General features: G+C 34.5%; 1 pseudogene; it reads right to left on the bottom strand.

Moving 5' to 3' along the window:
- Window positions 1-11,556, bottom strand: part of LOC132165826 (myosin-6-like) — a 54,930-nt pseudogene that overhangs the window by 24,422 nt on the left and 18,952 nt on the right.

Raw genomic sequence — 11,556 nt, 5'->3', positions numbered from 1 at the left:
ATCATGGGAGAGTAACACAAGCCAAGTGCTGTTAGGTGAAGCAGTGGAGTGCTGCACCTAGATGATGAGAAAAAGAGATAGCTGAAACAAAATATTTACAAACATTTTATGAGATATTCAGATTCCAAGATTCAGAGATGGGTTAAGCATGTTTTTCCAAATGAAACTTAAGACAGCCAAATTTCACAGCAAAAGATTCAAGGTTTTTACTTTTGAACTGAGAAAAAACTAAGCGGCAAAAATTTAAGTATGGAACTTCAAACTGGACCGTGGGATTTCTTTTATTAAAAAAAAAAAAGGTCTGCATTTAAAATATTTCAATTTCATCAACAAGAGAAAAAAAAAATAATGTAACTACAAAGTATACCATAAAACCAGGAGATATTCAAGTGGGAATAGTGTATTGAGTCCAACAACCTGTGGAAATCCATTATGAAGAAGCTAAAAACATACCTCATCAAATAGTAAAATAATAACTAAATATGATTGATTAAGGGGAAGTTGGTGTTCTAAGGAGGTAATGGGACCCTTCGGCATGGGAGTGTGAAAATATGTAAGGAGAAAGGTGGGACATTATTTCTAGATATGTTAGATATGAGGTAGGAGACGGGCCCAAGGTCAGATTTTGACATGATTTGTGGTGTGAGAAACAACCTTTGAAGATTTTTTTATCCGGACTTGTTTAGTATTACAAGTAGTAAGGACGCATGGGTGGCAGATCACATGCAGTTCTAAAATAGAAATCTTCAATGGAATACATTTTTTTATCAAAACAGTACATGGATTGGGAGGTGGATTTGGTTTCTTCTTTCTTTGAGCTGTTGTATTCTCTCGGAGTAAGGCAATGAGGTGAAATAGAAATCTCGGAGCTGTTGTAAGGACGCGTGGGTGGCAGATCACATGCAGTTCTGAAATAGAAATCTTCAATGGAATACATTTTTTATCAAAACAGTGCATGGATTGGGAGGTGGATTTGGTTTCTTCTTTCTTTGAGCTGTTGTATTCTCTCGGAATAAGGCAATGAGGTGAGAAAAGAATATGTTGGATCCCTTCCAAAAGGTGTAAGTTTGAAGTGATATCCTATTATCCTGTGCTATCCATTCTTGGTAGTTCTCATTTTCCTTGGAAGAATATTTGGAAAGTTAAAGCTCCTTTGAGAGTAGCGTTCTTTGTCTACAGTGGCATTAAGAAATTTTTTCGTCTTTGGATAACCTGAGGAAGAGGAACGTTATTGTGGTGGATTGGTGTTGTATGTGCAAGAAGAGTGATGGAAGGATTTCCCACAAAATAAAGAATAGGAAAGATAAAAGATTGGTCTCTCACCAAAGGAATGGTATCTCACCACAAAAGACTAATCACAACTCACACAATTTACTCAAAAACAAATTCTCATTCAACTAACTGCTACTAATCGGAGTACATCAATATTTATAGACTATCTAAATATTCTAGTGAAATTAGGATAAATGAGAATGTCTGACTAAAAGATAAGATAAAATGAATTTAAAACTACTATTAGATATCTTCAGGAAGACAAACTCTTGTAGATGGAATTGAAGTACGAAGCAAACTCTCTTGTGAATGGAGTTTGGTGCATATTGGATTCTTCTTGTAGATGGAATTCTCGTGTGCCTATATGAATGTTGTCGATCATATTCTACATCAAAGAGTGGGGAGTCCATTGATCACCTTCTTCTGAAGAAATTTGTAGGCCTAACTCATCTCATAAAACGACTTTAATAAGAGAGAGTTGCCCACTCCTTATAAACATGCATAAAGTCTTGTCCACAAACAATGTGGGATTATTCCTTAACACCCCCCTCACGTGTAGAGCAATATTTTTCCTGGTCCTTGTCACGGGGTAAGTAGTGTGGGCCCCATTTATGTTGTGGTATGCTCTGATACCATGAAAACATTTGTGGGCCTAACTCATCTCATAAAACCGGTTCAATAAGAGAGGGTTGCCCACTCCTTATAAAGGTCTTGTCCACAAGTAATATGAGATTATTCCTCAACATCTTCTTCACAGTGAAGTAGATAGAAAATTATTGAGTTCGTTTTTCCATCTATTTAGTGATGTTTGGGTTATGCCTAAAAGAGTGAGATAGTTGTTGGTGAGTTGGAGTGATCAAGTGAGAAGCCATAACATTTTGGAAGTTGGAGGTCAGCTCATTTGTATTTAATGTGGTGTATTAGGAAAGAGACGAATGCACTTTAAAAATCAAGAGACTTCGGTAGTAGAGCTAAAAAATATTATATTTAAATCTCTTTACACATGGATAGCATCACATATTAGTCTGCCTTATTTCTAAGAGTTTTTGAATTTTTGTTCTTCTTTTTCTCCTTTATAGGGGTTTCCTCTTATATACTTCATGTGTACAAGGTCATGTGTCAAGGGTTGCGCCCCTCTACACTTTTCTAATGAGATTGCATTACTTATTAAAAAAAACTTCTTCTTCTTTTGTGTGTGTGTAGAATGGGTCATGCCTAGAAGGGTTATAGAGTTGTTGGCATGTTGGAGAGGTCAATTGGGAAGCCGTAACAATTTAGAAGTATGACAGATAACACCTTCATGTTTAAGCGACACATATGGAGAGAGCAGAATACAAGGTGCTTTGAAGATCACGAGGCTTCAATGGTAGGGCTAATGAATATTGTGTTCATGTCCCTTTACACATGGATAGGGGCATATGATAATCAACATTTTTCTAGTTTTTCTGAATTTTTGTTATTTTATTTTTCTTACTAATACGAGGTTTCTCTTGTATACTTCCTGTGTACAAGGGTTGCTCTCCTCTACGCTTCTAATGAAATTAATTTACCTTTAAGGAAAAAAAAAAAAAAGAAAGACTAAAAACAATCTGTGTAGAGAATAAAGAGAATCATTGTCAAACCTCTACTCTTAACCTATACATCAAACATCAGCATGGAAAATAAAAGCAATACACAAGACTAGTAGTATCTAGAACTGAAACATCAATGAGAGAGAGAATATCATTCTTCAGTCCACAAATCCTTATTCTTCTGGTTCACAGGGTTAATAAGACAAATATTGTCCACGCAAAGACAAAGAAATACAAAACAAACAAATAATCTTCATGCACTGCTCCTGATTCTTCCACGAAGCTGGCATGGTGAAGCAATTAAAGAACTGTTACCTCGGGTGGTGCAGCACAAAGCATGTAGAAACAGTGATAATTTCTTTCCGGATCAGACACGTTGCAAACACGTGATCTTTCCAGCAAATAAGTTTTGATAGTCGCACCAGAAATTCTCCCCTTCTTGTCAAATTGAATCTTCATGAACTTACCAAAACGACTGCAACATTGACAACATGCACGCAGAGATCGTACCCAAGCAAATAGATAGTATCACATAAAATTTGCAATATACACAATAATAATATCTTTAAAATAATAGACCATCTGACCTCGAGTTATTGTTTCTAACAGTCTTTGCATTACCAAATGCTTTCAGGACAGGAATGGACTGCAAATCAGAGAAAACAAAACAAAAGCATGTATGAAATGGGTTCAGTTACAAAACTTAAAAGAGAAAATTACTGGCCAATTATTATAAAATTCAACATCAGATTTTTTTTATAAGTAATAAAAAGTTTATTCAGAAAAAATCAATGTCAGATACTGCTTGTACCAGTTTGCCAGTTAACTGAGATTCTAGGATTCTTTTACCTCCAGGACTCGCTGATCAACAGTCACGCCCTCAGCATCAGCAGCAGCTCTCCCTCCCTTGTGAGCAAGATAATCCAAGAGAAATTTTATGGTTTCTGTTTTACCAGCCCCACTTTCACCACTAACCAATATTGACTGACGGTTTCCCCCATTGATCATAAGTCTGCAACCACATAAATAGCACATTATATTACAGACAAGTACAGAGATGACATGAAGAATTTACAATGAGAAAGTGACAAAGTACCTGTGTGCATCATCTGCAACAGCAAAAGGATGTGGACTCAGCTCACCGAAGGCTGCCCCTCTATATTTTGCCATCATATGGCTATCATAAAGATGAGGAGGTAGTCTTTTACAAGGATTCACAGCAATCAATATATTCGACACATATGTCTGATGTCACCAGTAAGTGTATTAACTTCAGAAGATGCTGAAGATTAAAAAATAAAAAAAATAAAAAAAGAAAGAAGAAGAAGAAAAAAGATGTCCCCCCAACATACCGTGTCCCCACTTCTGGTGGAACCAATTTTTTTTTTTTTTAAAAAAAGGAGTCTAAGATAGACTAACTCTCTCTTGTAGGTACTCTTTTTTCTGAAAGTCAATTTTAAATACTCACGTATATCTCATTGATATCATATCTTGATCTTAGAATCTTAAGGACTCCTGGTTCAGAGACTTTGGCATAGACTTTAGAAGCTTTAACAACACTCTGCAGTTTTCCACATAAAGAATGGTGGGAAAAATAAGCAAAATCAGCACACACAAGCAAAAAACATCAGTTAAGCACCTCATGGAAAATTAATATCATAAAAGAAAACTTCAACTGTAGAACTGTTTAAATAACAAAGTAAAATAAAGACACATGTGCATTGCAATAAGAAAAGATGGAGAATCATCATTCAGCATATGACAAAATTAACTTAGGTAATATGCACAAAAAATGCCCTTGTGTAGATATTATTAAAAGCACGCACCATCTTCCCTGAAGTGCAGATGACTTTAAATTCTTCACCATTGACCTCCAGAACTTCATCATCTGTCAAAGCTACATCAGAAACCTCAGCCTGAACAAGAGATCCAACCGCAGGTTTGAAATGAGAAGCCTGAAAAGCAAAGAATATCAAAGCCTAACATATAAAGTGAATTGCATAATTATATTAACCCCTGGACAAGATTTATGGATCATCATGCACACAAACAGGCACAGGCAACTATCTGTAACCGCAATCGCCATGATGTGAGGCTCAAGTACTTTTCTCTACTCTCAATGATACTACAGAGAAATTAACAAAAGCAGGATAAATCATCAGATGTTCTAAGAGCTTAATTTTTTTTTAAAAAAAAAAATATATATATATATATATATATATATATAGTAAATTTAACCATTTAATTAATATTCTAACTCTCTACTAACGTGAGGCTGATCAACTCAACACTTTTGTTCTGATACTAAGTAAAAATATAAATTCAATTATTTAATTGATATTCTAACAAATCAAATATGCCATAACTGTAAGTTCTAATTCTTTCAATTTTTACCATTTTGCTTCGACTGTGATTTTCTTTCTTTCATTGTGAAATTCGTTACTTCGATCAAAATTAAATTCAATTTCAAATTTATTAACGCCACTTTATAAACAAAGCTGTTATTGGTATATATCACTAAAACTTAAATATAGGCCCCAGTTCCATGCAACATTGCTCAAAATACGGATTGTACCAAGAATGTCTCACTATAATGATTCGTTTTGCCGGCTACGAGACTGTGAGGGCAACGGCACCCACACTGCCCCCTTCGCCGCCGGCCGCTACATCTTCCCGGCATCAAACCTTGGCTCCACCTTCAAGCTCTGCTGGAACCCCTTGTCTTAGAATTGGTTCTCTTGGGTTCGATCAACTGCGCTATTCTCTGGTTTGCGCATTGGTGAGAATGATAAATGCGAGATTTCTTAAGAAATTGATGGTTGGTTGAGCGAATGTACGCCGGGCTGTGGTGGCGTAGCATAGCAGAGAATCGGAATTTTTTGTTTCCCTGAGCTAGAACCGGAAATGCCATACGCGCCTTTGGTAATGGAGCCGAGAACCAGCCGTTATTGAATTTAATTATTTTTTGAACTTACATATTTCTTCAAATTTATTTATTTATTTTAATGAACTCGAGGTAGATAATCTCTTGAGATTCATTCGAATTTTAATTATTTTTTATTTTTTTTCGAATTTTAAACATTTTAATATTGAATCTATATGCTTGTCTTATAATGGTATTATGTACATTTATTACACGCATATATATTAACACAAACTCATTTATACGCACACAAATCTATATAAGACTTATAATTATAATAAATCAAATTGTATTTATTACTCTATGAAATAAAAAAATACAATTAAAAAAAAAATTGTATTTTTTTAAAGTATATTTATAAAAAAAAATGGGCCAAGTATGGGCTGAGTTTAGTTTGAAATTAACGAGCTTAATTTACTAAACAAACTGAACTCAAATCGAGTTCGAATTATTTACGAGCAACTCAATTTATTTACGGCCCTAAATCCAACCCATGTAATCACAACATAGCCCATACTTGGCCCACCTTTGCAAATGCAAATGGATAGGTCTAATTCACGACTCAATTTTATTCGATTCGGTTTGAGTCGAAACTCCAACCCAAAATGGCTACTCGACCCAATTTAGTCTAAATGGTTAGATCCAACTTGGCTCGAACGACCATTAAAAAATTCTTGTGTAGACATGACACAAACTAGGGTGCTACACATACGTCTCAAATTATGGATGAAGAATCCGGCTTGCGCCTTCTGGATCTATTTCATGATTTATTTTTTGGGAAAATTTTTTAAATTGTTCCATATGATTTACAAGCTATAATTAAGTTATAATTACAAATACCTCCATCGGGATTAAAAAGTGACTAAGCATTCTATGGAGTAATTAAAAAAACAAAAAACAAATAGATCCAAAAATGGGCATTTAACTGAACATGAAGAAGAAAAAAAAAATCCAAAAATGCAAACAAAAAAGGGAAGAAAACAAATTTAAGAGTATATAAAAACAAATACCATGTTCTTCACAGAGCTAGATTGATCGGAAACTTGGGTTGTTTATGGATCTAATTCCACAATTCCTTCAGCAACGATCACTCGATTCAGCGAAAAGAAATAATTTGATCTCTCCAACTTCTTTCGATCTCCTTTATTTGAGTGCAACTTTTAAACGATCAAAGAGAATATAAAAACATGATCAGAAGATTAAATCCTTTAGCCAGCCCAAATGAAGAAGAAGGTGATGGAGCTTCATCTCTCTTATCACTCTTTTAAAGTGATAGATGAAGCTGTCTAGGGTTGAATTAAGGAGAAGATTAAGCCTAGTTTCAAGGAGGTCAACTACTGACTTATAGCTGTTTTTTATTATTCTTATACACAAATTGGTCTTCTTTATTATGAATTTAATTATGCATATGCATTTTTATCCAAGTTTCTTCCTTAACCATACCAACCAGCAGGAAAACTGGTGAAGTCGTCCCAGCAAAGTCGATCTGAAGTCTATGTTTAAAGCAATGAATTAGCTAGATATTAATTAATAACAAAAAAGAAAATGAAAGGAAGCTGCAATGCATGAATGCTCTTCCTTGAGATGCTCATGCATGCACATGCAAGCCCTTTTACTTGGGATCCGGATCTTGTCAGCAATACGATGTTTGCATTGTTAGGATTTTGAATAATAAATATGAAAGCGTACGTTTTAACGGAGTGATAGACTTTACCTATATATCTAAACAAGAGAATGAGGTGCTTAAGACTTGCTCATACGCATGTGTGTTTTATAAAAATCCTTTCACATTTGTTAGGTAGTAAAATTATTGAGAATCTGACTGTCTATCAATAACAGTTAATAAACACGATAAATCTTCGAAGTGGGATTTGAATCTCGTACAATATTTGGACTAAATATGGAATTGAATTGGAGGCTCAAGTGAGCTTTCGATCTGTTCGAGCAAGAGACACCTTGCAATAACCCTGTCTAATAACAATTAGGAGCAAGAATAATTTGAGAGGATAATAACTAATAAGTGCATGTATCCCAATCTCTTCAACTGAGGTAACCCACCACCTCATTGATCATGGCAGCAGATTTGACGTCACCTTGATGACGTAGCATTTCTGATGTCAACTTAGATGACAACATCAATCCTGTTCAAATTATATATATATAATTAAGGTGACTTTTGCTTTGAAGTCTTTAAAAATAAATAAAAACCTACTACATCGTACAATCTCGTGCCCGCTTTAGAATGCTGCCATTCTCAGCAACCACTCTCTCTTATCCAAATTTTCCTCCATTGTCAACGATGTTCATGTTCGACGTTCATGTTCCCACTAGGCCACATCTGGCGTAAAAGTCAATGTAAATAGGCTTGCATATGTCTCAATCAAGGGTATATATATATATCCATGTGCCAGGTGTGAATAGGGGATAGATCAGTGTGAAACTAATTATATATAAACAAATGATTAACTTATCATATTTAAACCTAATTCACTATATATATAGTAAAAGAGAAAGCACGTTTTAAAACAAAATCATAGCATATTAGCATTTCGATCTCATAAATATTCTTTTTTGGTAATCCCATTACCCCTTCGAAAGTCTAACCTCATGATACCCCTTATTAATCATAGATGCTTATATTAGTTTCACACTTTGGGAGCCATGTTCAGTACTGCAATTGTAGCCATTGGATTCGGATGATGGTTTAGTTAATTAATACGGTACAAAGTGTACGTGAAACTAATTATATGCCCATATATGAGTAAGTTAATTATCATATTTAAACCTAATTCATGTCACGTCAACCATTGTGAAGATTAGCATAATAGCAAATTTTTTAATAAAAATTGAAAATTCTAGCATGTAAGATCTACCACAATGCACGTCCTGATTAACTTGTTGGGATACTAAGGTTTAAGGTTTAAGAAGTATGATAATTAAAGTGAGTATTACCTTTAGATTACAGTAGGTCGACAAGTTTGCTCAAGTTGCTGAAATTAGATTGCCCGAGATATAATTATGCTAATTAAATATAGTTGTCACGCACAAATTATAATCGTTATAAAGTTGGTCATTTCTTCGATAAGCATGTCCGATAAACATTAATAAAGATGTTCTTCTTCCGATTATCTGTACTTGAAAAATAAAATCTTTTAATCAATTCTTTGGCCAAAAGTGTAATGATCCATATTTTGTTTCGTTACATCTAACAATGCACATGCATGATATTGTGTCATTCAAAATTTTAAATGAAGTAGCAAGGTATATATTATTAGATCCATAAAATATGATATAGACCGGCCAATGGCCATTAAACAGTTCCTCTATGTTTCACTAATCCAACACTGCTTAAAGAAAGTTCGACAGAGGGTTCAAGATCGAACATGATTGGGGAGAGAGAGAGAGGGGCAATATACAAGACAGCCCAATGTATCCCTCTCCAAAAAGATCAATTTAAACGAATATCATCACTACAAAAACATCATAGAAAAGAGTCAAAAGACTAAAGAAGCACACTTGAAGTAAGTTGCTATAAGAAACCTCCTGAACAAGTTGCAGTTCTTTAAACAAAAAATTATTTGTAAAAATCAACTAAAAAAACTTGGCAATTACAGAAATTTTGGTCAAGAATTGGCATTGATTGGACTCAATATACTTACCCTAAATTGAACTCAATCTCACAACTAGCAAATAAGTAAAAGCAATATAAATTCCAAAAAATTGATTTCACTTTAATTCATGCTTTTCCTGTCATACAGCCCTGATTTGCCTGAGGTCAGCCGTACATCAGTGTCATATATACGTGGATTAGTCTGGCACAGTTTGCCAACTACCCATTACTATTCATAAAAAAAATAAATTATCAATATTCTTACTTTTTATATTACATCAATCACATTTTATTACTATTCAAATAAAATATAAAATCACTACAAATTTTTTTTTTTTTTCTCATTTTTCTGTATCAAACATCTTACTTTTTTTTCCATGTTAATCAATTTTTATTACAGTAACAGACTACTAAACACTAATAGGTCAAACGGACCCTGAAACAGTCAGCCTACCCAACTTAATACATATATATGCAACAAAATTAAGTAGTAATGTTGTGGGTCAAAGCCCAAAAATGCATCATCATCAGACTAAACAAAGCCAATTCGTATTTTGAAGACTGATTGAGAAGAAACTACAAGCAGCTTCCCCAAAGGTAATATATATGCTTCGGTACTCCATCGATGGAGTAGCATTACATGATATTGCATGTGTCTTTGACTACGAAGAGCCATACAAAGGATAACTAAGAATGTAACAATTCCAACTAATATTCAAGTTGTACGAAACATGCAGATAAATTTGAAGGGAAAATACACATGAACCTATTGTTTTTTTTAGCTTTGACCATGGGTAATCATTTATGTTCACATGTCGGGTTTGAGAAAAGTTGAGGTTTGGGTACTATATATAGGTTAATATAATCCAACCTAGCTATATTAGATCCGTTAATTTCGTGTTAGATTCGTGCATCTTGTCAAAATTTGTCAACCATATATATCGCGTATTGAGTTCGAGTCATGTTGAGATATGATTATAAGACTATATAGGTCAACTATATATTACTCGACTCATTTAATTAAATAGATTAAACGCATCAACCTTAATTGCTAACTTTTAGTTAGATTTATAGATCCTATAAAACATTGCCAGCAAAAGTAATGAGGCAATTGGGAAGAGTTGCTCCCGGAACAAATTAAGTCTTGGGTGATGGCGGCGGCGCAGTCGGGTGCTTTCAATTTGGTTGCATGGTTTTTGTGGGTTTGTGTTGAGCGGCGGCGGGTGTGGGTACGTAGGGGTACGGAAGCGTTTTTGTTTGGACTTTTTTTTTGTCTGGGGGCGGTGGTGGCTTATTGGGGTGGGTTAATTTGTTTGCTGGGGGTGTCGGGTCTCAGTGAATTTCTATTTGGGTTGATTACGTGATTGGAATTTGGTCCAATTGGGGATTATGGATCGTCGATTGTCATAGCAAACAATCAAAATCTAGGCTTTGATACCAAAGTTGATGCATGACAAAACTAAAATTGAGAAGAGAGTGAGAAAACCAAGAAAGAGAGAAGGACTTGAAGAGAGACTGAGAAAGATCATGGGAGAAAAAGACAAATCCATGCACATGAAATTATTCATTAAAAGCTCTTAATACAACAGAAAAATAAGTTTAAATAGACTAGGGGATAAATCCTAATCCTAACCTTAATATAAGTACCTGAGCTAGCCGCCCACTTAATTAATAACATAAAATTCAGAATCATAAAATAACATTAACCAGTCTGAAAATAATAACATAAATAAAATACGAAAAAATAACAAAAGCATCCCATATGATAATATATGTGGCATTCAGCCATTCAGTCACCCAACCACAAGATTATAGGCTAGGCCGTCATCCGACGTAACAGTCCATACTACACGTGTGATCAGTTGCCTGTGTCTGATGTCCCCATCAACTTACTCCTACGAGCATCTAGTTTTTCCATCTGACCAGCCTTGAGGAAAACTTTTGTTTTACCAATCTGTAACAACAAACAGGATCATGATAAGATCACAAAAGCAATCCACAAACAAATGTATATATATATATATAGCACATGTGCATTCTACAACAGCTAGCAGCAAAGATAAACATTAACCTATAATGATGTTAATTAATGCTTCTGCATGTACTCCAAAAGTACTTATGACCATATTAAATGAGGAGAAAATGAAATAGAATTATAATCAAATAATTACCTGATAGCC

The sequence above is a fragment of the Corylus avellana genome, chromosome ca11, assembly GCF_901000735.1.
Source record: "Corylus avellana chromosome ca11, CavTom2PMs-1.0".
In the NCBI taxonomy this organism is placed as follows: Eukaryota; Viridiplantae; Streptophyta; class Magnoliopsida; order Fagales; family Betulaceae; genus Corylus; species Corylus avellana.
Note: the sequence above shows the minus strand (reverse complement) of the source record. Positions and strands in the feature narration are given on the sequence as shown.